The sequence below is a fragment of the Rhinoderma darwinii genome, chromosome 4 (genome assembly GCF_050947455.1).
Source record: "Rhinoderma darwinii isolate aRhiDar2 chromosome 4, aRhiDar2.hap1, whole genome shotgun sequence".
Taxonomy (NCBI): Eukaryota; Metazoa; Chordata; class Amphibia; order Anura; family Rhinodermatidae; genus Rhinoderma; species Rhinoderma darwinii.
The window spans coordinates 284,508,069-284,519,266 of record NC_134690.1 but is presented as its reverse complement, the minus strand read 5'-3'; positions in this window follow the sequence as shown (position 1 = coordinate 284,519,266).

The window sequence follows — 11,198 nt, the reverse complement described above, 5'->3', positions numbered from 1 at the left end:
ATTTTGTAACGAAAGGATCTCCTTATCTTGTTGTCTAGTCCTCTCCCCACATTCTGTTTCTCCCCCCACCAATATAGTCTGACCCCTCTCTAACCTGGCTACCCCTTTTTTTTCTACATTGACCTCCCTCCTCAGCCCTAGTTTAAATACTCCGCCACCCCAGCTAGAATTCTCTCCCCCAGCACAGCGGACCCCCTTCCATTTAGGTGCAAATCATCTGCAGAATACAGTTTGTACCCCAATGAAAAGTCAGCCCAGTGCTCAAGGAACCCAAATCCTTCTCCTCTACACCAAGACTTCAGCCATGCATTTAACTCCCTGAGCTCCCGCTGTCTTTCCTGTGATGCGCATGGCACAGGCAGTATTCCTGAGAATACTACTTTGGAGGTCCTTCCCTTCAGCTTGTAGCCTAGTTCTTTAAAATTATTATTAAGGCTCCTCCACCTACCATTTATTCTGTCGTTGGTACCGACATGGACCACGACAGCTGGATCATCACCAGCCCCTCCCAGCAATTTGTCCACCCGTTCCACTACATGCCGAACCCTGGCACCGGGGAGACAGCAAACCATTCAGTTGAGGTGGTCTTGGCGACAAATTATTCTATCCGTCTTCCTGATTATAGAATCCCCTACGACTATCAATTGTCTTGGCTTACCTGCATTACCATCCCGCCGACTACTAGCTGGGCTGTTCTCCCGGCTGTTAGGGAGATCAGTATCCACTAGGGCTGCCATTTCTGAGACTGACACCCTCGCATCATCACCCAACTTGGCAATTTTGCCTGGAATGTCAGAAACCGGATCGGCCTTCCTTTTCTTTTCTTTGTATATATGTGTGTGTATACATATGTGTGTGTGTATATATATGTGTGTATATATATATATATAAAAATGTAACATTTATGTGAAAACGGCACCAACAAGTATGGGCCAAGCCCTCACATTGATGGCTACAATGACCCTTATAAACAGTGCCATACATAAATAGTATCAGTCAGAGGCGTATTATAATGAGGGCAGGTTTCCAGGGCCCAAGGCTGCAAAGGGGGCCTAACAGCACCAAAACATTGAAAGGTGCTGAATGGCAGGGCAAGGAACATTCGTTTCTTCAGCGATTTTTAATGATGCAAGCCGCGCAATGAGATCATCGAGGGACACTATCTACAGGGGCTCTATGGGGGGGCATTATCTTCAGGGGACACTATCTACAGGGGCCACTGAGTGTGTGTGGGACACAGTGTATGGTGCTATTATAATCGGGAACACAGAGTATGGTGCTATTATAATCAGGAACACAGTGCATGGTGCTATTTTAATTAGAGGTGCAGTGTATGGCGCTATTATATTTAGGTGCGTAGTGTATGGCGCCATGAGAATTTTATCTTCGTTTATAGGTGCGGAAATGTTCAAAAAGAGAGAAGCTGAAGACAGCTGAGCGGCAAACTGCAGAACTGGGCCGTGGCCGGGAGAAGTCATCATAGAGGTCCGGACCAAATGCAAAAGAAAAGAGAAAAAGAACTACTAAAATATTAGAAGACGTCACCATGTCAATGTTTATCCTGCCAATAATCAGTACTGTAGTCACTTTATGATCTGCAGCGAGATGATGGTGGTGGTCTGATTTTTTTTTGTGAAACAGCAACTCCCAGCATAACCTTGTCATTGTTCGGGCCATGCTGGGAACTGTAGTTTTATGCCGTACACACCTATACGGCAGAGGTTACAGTGAATTTGAAAAAGATCTCTGTACTGACCTGTATTTGTGCTGGTACTGTATTTATGTACTGTGCTTTGTTCTGGTGCTGTATTTATGTACTGAGTTTTGTTCTGGTGCTGTATATATGTACTGAGCTTTGTTCTAGTACTGTATTTATATACCGAGCTTGGTTCTGTATTTATGCACTGAGCTTTGTTCTGGTGCTGTATTAATGTACTGAATGTTATGTCAATGCTAGTAGAGCGATACCTTAAGGCTGCTGGATTCTGCTGGGAGAGAGCGTGCACGTAAATCCGCAACCTCTAATCCGTAACTACTCTGGTCGATGAAATCTAAGGCTAATCTAAGGTGTTTGCCAGAGCTAACCGCAAGGTGAGATGGACTGTGCTGCTTGAACCCAAGTTGTCTTACCAGAGTGTAGTTTTGGGAAAGAGGTGCAATGTAGGCAAACCTGAGCTGGAAACCAGACAGCCAGTAGGTTAACTGAAAGTCCACAAATGGTGTAGAGGTAATCAGACAAGCCATGGTCAAAACCAGTTGGGAGCAGATAATCAGAATCAGTAGGCAGAGGGTTAACGAGAGATAAGACGAGGTCAGTATACACGAGGTCAATAAATCAGAAATGCAGGAGCAGTCAGGAGCTTGATCAGGAACCAGGAAACAGGAAGATTCCCAAGCAAAGACAGGTGGGAAGAGACCGGTATAAATACAAGCCCGCAGCAGATTGGCAGAAAGACAGAGAAGAGAGATAGGCTCAAAGCAAAAGAAGAACAGCCCAGAAAACAAGACAGGTTGTTTTAGCAACCTTATTGGAACAGGTGTTTTCCTAACACTGAGCTTGGTTCTGGTTCTGTATTTATGTACTGGGGCTGGTGCTCTATTTATGTACTGGTGCTGTATTTATGTTCTGAGCTTGGTTCTGTTGCTGTATATATTTACCTTATCTTAACCCCTAGTTGCACCACGACGCAACTGTACGCACCAGGATGTACAGTTACTTCCCCGACAGCTGACACTCCACTGTTGCCGATCAGTGGCTCATCGCCGCTGATTTAGGCAATTAACCCCTTAAATGCGGCGATCGATTGCAATTGCCACATTTTAGGGGTTTCTAGCACATCGGCAGACCCCACGATGAAATTGCAAGGTTTGAAGATAGTTAGCATGACAACCGGAGGCCAAACAATGGCCTCCATGTCTGCCATGTACGGAAGCCTATCATGACCAGCCTCCTGACAGAATGACTTCCTGTCACTCTGATAGGAAGCCTGTCAGTGACCGTGTGCAAATGCAAAATAAAGTTAAGTTGTCTTTTTTACTGCACGGGGAAAAAGGTAAAAACGAAACCCTTAAAACAATGGCGGAATCACATTTTTTTTCCTATTTCACCCCACAAATAATTTTATTTTCAGTTTCCCCAGTACATTATATGGTCATTTAAATGGTGTGAATAGAAACTAAAACTCCTCCCGCAAAAATTAAGCCCCCACACCACTCTATTGATGGAAAAATAAAAAAAGTTATGGCGTTTGGAAGGCGGGGAGTGAAAAACGAAAATGAAAAAGCAAAAAATGTATCAGTCCTGAAAGGGTTAATTAATTTCTAATAAAAAAACATTTATGACCACATATGGGGTATTACCGTACTCGGGAGAAATTGCATTACAAATGTTGGGTGGCTTTTTCTCTTTTATCCCTTGTGAAAATGAAAAAAATGCAACGATTTAGTTGACAAAAATGTTGATATTCCTTTTCACGGCCTAATTCCACTAAATTCTGCATAAATCGGTGGGGTCAAAGTCCTAACTATACCCCTAGAAAAATTCCTTGAGGGGTGTAGTGTCCAAAATGGGGTCACTTTTGTGTGTTTTTTTATTGTTTTGGTCCCTCCAGTGCATTGCAAACTCGACATGGCACTGAAAACCAAACCAGCAAAATCTGCGCTCTAAAATCGAAATGGCGCTCCTTCCCTTCTGAGCCCTGCTGTGGGTACAAACAGCAGTTTATTACCACATATGGGGTGTTTCCTTAATCGGAAGAAGATTCATTACAAATATTGGGGTGCATTTTCTTCTTTATTCCTTGTAAATATTAAAAATGTCTGTTTTTTAGAAAAAAAGTATATTTTTATTTTCACAGACTAACTCCAATAAATATAGCAAAATACCTGCGGTGTCAAAATGCTAACTATACCCCTTTATAAATTCCTTGAGGGGTGTAGTTTCCAAAATGGGGTCACTTTTGGGGAGTTTTCACTGTTTTGGCACCACAAGACCTCTTCAAACTGGACATGGTGCCTAAAATATAATCTAATAAAAAGGAGGCCCCAAAATCCACTAGGTGCTCCTTTGCTTCTGAGGCCTATGTTTCAGTCCAGTAGCACACTAGGGCCACATGTGGGATATTTCTATAAACTGCAGAATCTGGGCAATAAATATTGAGTTGCATTTCTATGGTAAAACCTTCTGTGTTACAGAAAAAAAATGTATTACAAATGAATTTCGGCAAAAAAATTAAATGTGTACATTTCCCCTCTACTTTGCTTTATTTCCTGTGAAATGCCTAAAGGGTTAAGAGACATATGGGAAATGTTAACTAGTAACTATTTTGTGTGGTATTACTATCTGTTTTACAAATAAATGTTGTGGGTATAGGAAGAGAGGGAAATAGAGCAGGACTGGTCAAAGTCGCTTCTTTTTCCCATTGACCAAAATTGTCAAAGGGATTTGAACAAAGTAAATAATACTTGCTATAATAAAGCAATAATAAGCACAAAAAATAATAAAATTTAAAAATACCATAAAAAACAAAATAAAATTAATTCAAATAGTGATTGTGCAATCAAGGAAAAGGGGACTTTGCACAATTAAATCCTTTCCCTACAACAGTTGGTATCAATAACAAAATAATTAAAGGCGACTTTGACCAGTCCTGCTCTATTTCCCTCTCTTCCCATACCCACAACATTTATGAATTCAGTAGGTGGTGCACACCAGAGCAGGAACGGCCACTAGAATTTTGAAACAAAATAAAAAATTTTTTTTTTTAAATACAAAATAAAATAGGAGGCTCATCCTTCCACATCTATCTGTTTTACAAGCAGATTCATTTAAATTTAGAAAAATGCACATTTTTGCAAATTCCCTATTAATTTGGGTTTTTCACTCTTAAATATCGAATATATCGACCAAATCTTTCCACTAACATAAACTACAATACGTCACGAGAAAATGAAATCTCAGAATTGCTTGGATAGATAAAAGCATTTCCAAGTTATTACCACATAAAGTAACACAAGTCACATTTGAAAAAATCGGCTGTGCCACAAGGCCAAAACAGGCTGCATCCTGAAGGGGTTAAGATAAATGCAAATTTAAACAGAGACTTTGTGAGTTTATATTCAAGCACAGCACATTATTTTTTCCGGAAACCACACAAAATTTAAAGCTCCTGACCTTTTTAGGTCAAGCATTCTGCTTTCTCTTTTTCGGTATGGCTCATTCTTTTTTACTTAAAATTCAAAACCACACCATATCTGTGGCCGCCTAAACAGAAATCTGTAAAAGTATGGTATGGTGTCTTCAGAGTTTGGGGGGAGGCACACTACATGAACTGCTCGGGGCCTATGGTACCCTTAATCTGCTCCTGTTACCAGTAGAATACAATACATACCTTCCAAATTTCCAGTTTTTTTGAAGAACTGGTCCAGGAATAGGACAGGTGAGGAGAGAGGTGGTGCTTGTGAAAATGTGCATAAAAAGGATCATTTTGATGCAGCTTTGTGGGCACGATTGATTACACGATTTATTTTCTCTGTAAACCACGAGTGCAGACCACTCCCGCCAAAAGAGCTTCTCCCACTTATTTCTGTCCATTTGTAGATAGTACTAATGATATTGGTAAAATAAATCTCCACTTTGGAAGCAAACTGTGACAATATATAATCTATATTATAAACTGAATAAACACAGCTTCATTGACAATTTCACAAACATTAACCCCTTCTTTCACCACGACTTAATAGCACCTTCTGGTTTGGGGCGGTGATGTATGGAGCAAGCTCATGTGCTGAGCCAGATCCATATACTGCGGGTGTCAGCTGTGTATTACAGCTGACACCCAGGACTAACAGCTAGGAGCATCGATCACGCTGCTGACCATTTAACCCCTTAAATCACGACCGCAGCATCTAAGGCGTTAAAAAAAGGGTGGGCACCTCATCGCGCCACCTCCTGCGACGCGTTTGTGGGGTGCCGATGGTTGTCATAGCAGCCCAGGGGCCTAAATAAGGCCCCGGGCCTGCCTTTCTTCAACTCCTGTAAAAATTACAATATACTGTAAAACATTAGTAAAACATTAGCATTGCAGTGCATTGTACCAGTGATCCAATGGTCGCTGGTTCAAGTCCCCTAATGAAATGTGTAAAAAAAGTTAGATAAAGTTTTTAGTAGTGTAAAATATATATATATATATATATATATATATATATATATATATATATATATATATTAAAAGTAAAAAATAAAACCTTTTCCCAGTAATGTAAAAAAGAATCAAACTTAGTATCAATGCGTCCGTAAAAGTCCAACTTACTACAATATAATATTATTTAACTCGCGCGGTGAACACCGTAAAAAAAAATAACTGTTAAAACGCTAAAATAGCAGTATTTTTCGTCACCTTAGCGCTAAAAAATGTAATAAAAAGTGTTAAAAAGTTGCATGTACCAAATAGTACCAATAAAAACGACAGCTCGTCCCGCAAAAAATAAGCCCTCTCACCGATAAGTCGACAAAAAAAATAAAAAAGTTATGGCTCTCAGAATGTGGAAAAACAAAACAATGTTTTTTAACAATTTTAACAGTTTTTCTTTGTAAAAGTAGTAAAATATAAAAAAAACTCTATAAATTTGGTATCACCATAATCATATTGAGCCGCAGAACAAAGTTAAAGAGGCTCTGTCACCACATTATAAGTGCCCTGTCTCCTACATAAGGAGATCGGCGCTATAATGTAGGTGACAGCAGTGCTTTTTATTTTAAAAAAACCAATCTGTTTTCACCACTTTATTAGCGATTTTAGATTTATGCTAATGAGTTGCTTAATGCCCATGTGGGCGTGTTTTTACTTTAGACCAAGTGGGCGTTGTACAGAGGAGTGTATGACGCTGACCAATCAGCATCATGCACTCCTCTCCATTCATTTAGTCAGCGCATAGAGATCCTTTTAGATCGCTATGTGCTGTCTTAGGCTGGGTTCACACGACCTATTTTCAGACGTAAACGAGGCGTATTATGCCTCGTTTTACGTCTGAAAATAGGGCTACAATACGTCGGCAAACATCTGCCCATTCATTTGAATGGGTTTGCCAACGTACTGTGCAGACAACCTGTCATTTAGGTGTCGTCGTTTGACAGCTGTCAAACGACGACGCGTAAAAATACAGCCTTGTCAAAAGAAGTGCAGGACACTTCTTTCAGACGTAATTTGAGCCGTTCTTCATTGAACTCAATGAAGCACAGCTCAAAATTCACGGCTGTCAGAGAAGCCTCGCAAAATGCGAGGAGGAGCATTTACGTCTGAAACGAGGCAGCTGTTTTCTCCTGAAAACAGTCTGTCTTTTCAGACGTAAATGCCTGCTATCGTGTGCACATACCCTTAGGCCTCATTTACACGAGCGTGTGCGTTTTGCGCGCGCAAAAAACGCAGCATTTTGCGTGCGCAAAAGGCACTTGACAGCTCCGTGTGTCATCCGTGTATGATGCGCGGCTGCGTGATTTTCGCGCAGCCGCCATCATAGAGATGAGGCTAGTCGACGTCAGTCACTGTCCATGGTGCTGAAAGAGTTAACTGATCGGCAGTAACTCTTTCAGCACCCTCGACAGTGCATTCCGATCACCATATCGAGTAACCTGTTTAAAAAAAAAGAGGTTCGTACTTACCGAGAACTTCCCGGCCGTTGCCTTGGTGACGCGTCCTTGGTGACGCGTCCTTGGTGACGCGCCTCTCTTGACATCTTGCCCCACCTCCCTGGATGACGCAGCAGTCCATGTGACCGCTGCAGCCTGTGCTTGGCTTGTGATTGGCTGCAGCTGTCACTTGGACTGAATTGTCATCCCGGGAGGTCAGACTGGAGGAAGAAGCTGTGAGTTATCGGTAAGTCAGAACTTTTTTTTTTTTTTACACGTTCACGTATATTGGAATCGGAAGTCACTGTCCAGGGTGCTGAACCAGTTTAACTCTTTCAGCACCCTGCACAGTGACTGTCTCCTGCCGGGTTCGGTCAAAAAGAGTTCGGCCGAACCCGGTAAAGTTCGGTTCGCTCATGTCTAAGACACTCCGTTCGGATGTTTGTAAACAGAAAAGCACGTGGTGCTTTTCTGTTTACATTCAGTTTGACAGTTCTTGCGCAAATCACGCAGTTCGCACGGAAGTGCTTCCGTGCGACCTTCGTGGTTTTCACGCACCCATTGACTTCAATGGGTGCGTGATGCGCGAAAAACGCACGATTATAGAACATGTCGTGAGTTTTATGCAACGCACTCGTGCTGCGCAAAATTCACGCATCGTCTGCACTGCCCCATAGAGTAATATAGGTGCGTACGACACGCGTGAAAAGCAAGCGCGTCGCACGCGCGTATATTACGCTCGTGTAAATGAGGCCTTATAGTAACACATTAACGATACTGAAGTGTTTAGACAGTGAATAGACATTCCAGGGGATGTCTATTCACAATCTCTGCACTTCGTTACTGTTTCTATGGTAGTTACAGCCGAGGAAGCCAGAGGGATTCCGCTCCTACAGTGGCGCTATCTACAGGGGAGGAGGGTGGTATCTACAAGGGGGGTGCTACTTACAAGGGGCATGCTATCTACAGGGGGCACTATCTACAGGGGGGTGGTGCTATATGGGCGGGTGGCACTATCTACAGGGGGCGCTGGCGCTATCTACATGGGCACTATCTACAGGGGACACTGGCGCTATCTACATGGGCACTGTGGCACAATGTGGGCACTGGCACTTTATATGTGGGCACTATGTCACTTTATATGTAGGCAATGTGGTACTATGTGGGTACTGCGGCACTATCTATAGTGGGCACTGTGGTACTATGTGGGTACTGGCACTTTATATGTGGGCACTGTGGTACTATCTTCAATGGCACTGTGGCACAATGTGGGCACTGTGGTACTATGCGGGCATTATCTACAGTGTGCACTATGGCACTATCTACAGGGACATTGCAGTACTATCTGCATGGGCACTGTGGTGTTTTCAGGGGGTTGGGACAAAAAAAAAACCTGACAAATAAAATCCACCTTTTTTTTTTTACGGTCATGAAAAACGGCTGGCAAACGGATGACAAACGGCCACTAAAAACAGACAGGCTGAAAATGGATAAAAATTTGGAGACACACGGCCATGTTAATCAGTTAATCAGTTTTTAATGGCCATTTTTTGTTCACTGTCGTGTGAATGTAGCCTGAGGCTGGGTTCACACGACCATGTTACGTCCGTAATGTACGGAACGTTTTTCGGCCGGAAGACCCGGACCGAACACAGTGCAGGGGGCCGGGCTCCTAGCATCATAGTTATGTACGATGCTAGGAGTCCCTGCCTCGCTGCAGGACAGCTGTCCCGTACTGTAATCATGATTACAGTACGGGACAGTAGTTCCACGCAGAGGCAGGGACTCCTAGCATCGTACCTACCTATGATGCTAGGAGCCCGGCCCCCTGCACTGTGTTCGGTCCGGGTCTTCCGGCCGAAATATGTTCCGTACATTACGGACGTAACATGGTCGTGTGAACCCAGCCTAACTCTTGAAACCTTCCCAATTAAAACCTTCATGAACTGTGGTTGTGCACTTGTAATTTACAGTACATTGGGGGAACCATCCAGTCCTTAAGCTGCACAGTGAACAAACATCGTTCAAATGCCAACATCGGTTTTCAGAAGTATAGTGTATCATGACTTTGTTCTGCAGTACATAATTGTAATTTTGGAAAGATATCGGTTACCCCTATAGAGCAAATTCCACCTAATGCACCGAACAGATTTTCAAAACTCAAACAACGGGAACATTTCTGTATCTATGAATTTTCGTGCCCACAACCAGGGGCGCTTAATGACATTGCTGAAACTTCGCTAGAATAACTTTTATGTAACAGTTTAGGTCTTGTTTTGTATTATGAGTAAAATTTCACGTTAAGGCCCTGTTCACACGTTCACACAGAAAATTCTGCCTCAAAATTCTGTTTGGAATTTTGAGTCAGATTTTGATCTGCCTGCACACCGTTGCCCGCGTTTTTCGTGGAATTTTTTGCTGCATTTTTCGCTCACGCCCATTGAGCGCCACGGGCAAAACTCTGCGAAATACGCTTTCTCTGCATCCCATTGATGTCAATGGGAGGTCAGAGACGTAAACGGCCGAAGATAGGGCATGTCGCTTCTTTTTCCCGACGCCCATTGAAATCAAGAGGAGGCATTTTCAGACGTTTTTTGGCGCGCTTTCCGATGCGGTTTCCGCGTCAAAAAACGTGTCAAAAAACTGGGAACACAGGGCCTAAGATGTACAGTTTGGGTCATCTATTCATGTGAAATAAGCTTCCATTATGATTAGTGCAATACTGTTACTATTATTATTCCTATTACCACTCTGAATGTTCTAGCTGTATTTCTCTTTTATTTTACACACACACACACACACACACACACACACACACACACACACACACACACACACACACACACACACACACACACACACACACACCTGTATAATAGTTTTAAATGTTCTACATATCTTGCTACATGTTTTACATTTACTGCACTACCGCTTACTAGTCCAATATTGTTGCTCCCTTATTGTGTTTTTAAATTCTTAACATATTGCATTTTAATATCTTTATCATGTTATCCATCTAATTATTTATATTTATTTAGCTTTTAAGAGCTCTATATATATATATATATATATATATATATATATATATATATACATACAGTATATATATTTAGATGTATACCTTTCACCCTAGTTTTTAATATTTGAAACAAATATTAGCAACTTTTGCGTGAATCACGGACAGCACACGGATGACGTCCGTGTGCTGTCCGTTTTTTTTCACGCATCCATTGACTTCAAAGGGCTGCGTGGTGTGCAAAAACGCACCAAAATAGGACCAAAATAGGACATGCAGTGAGTTTCACGCAACGAACACACGATGTGTGAAACACAACGCATGTCTTAATAGTCCCTTTGATTTTTATAGCTCCGTGTGGTGTCCGTGAAAAAAACGGACAGCACACGGACGTGAAATACGCTCGTGTGAATAAGGCCTCACTGCATGTCCTATTTTGGTGCGTTTTTGCACACCACACAGCCCATTGAAAACAATGGGTGCGTGAAAAAAACAGACGTCATCCGTGTGCTGTCCGTGGTTCACTTAAAAAATGATGAGGGGGGAAAAACACCT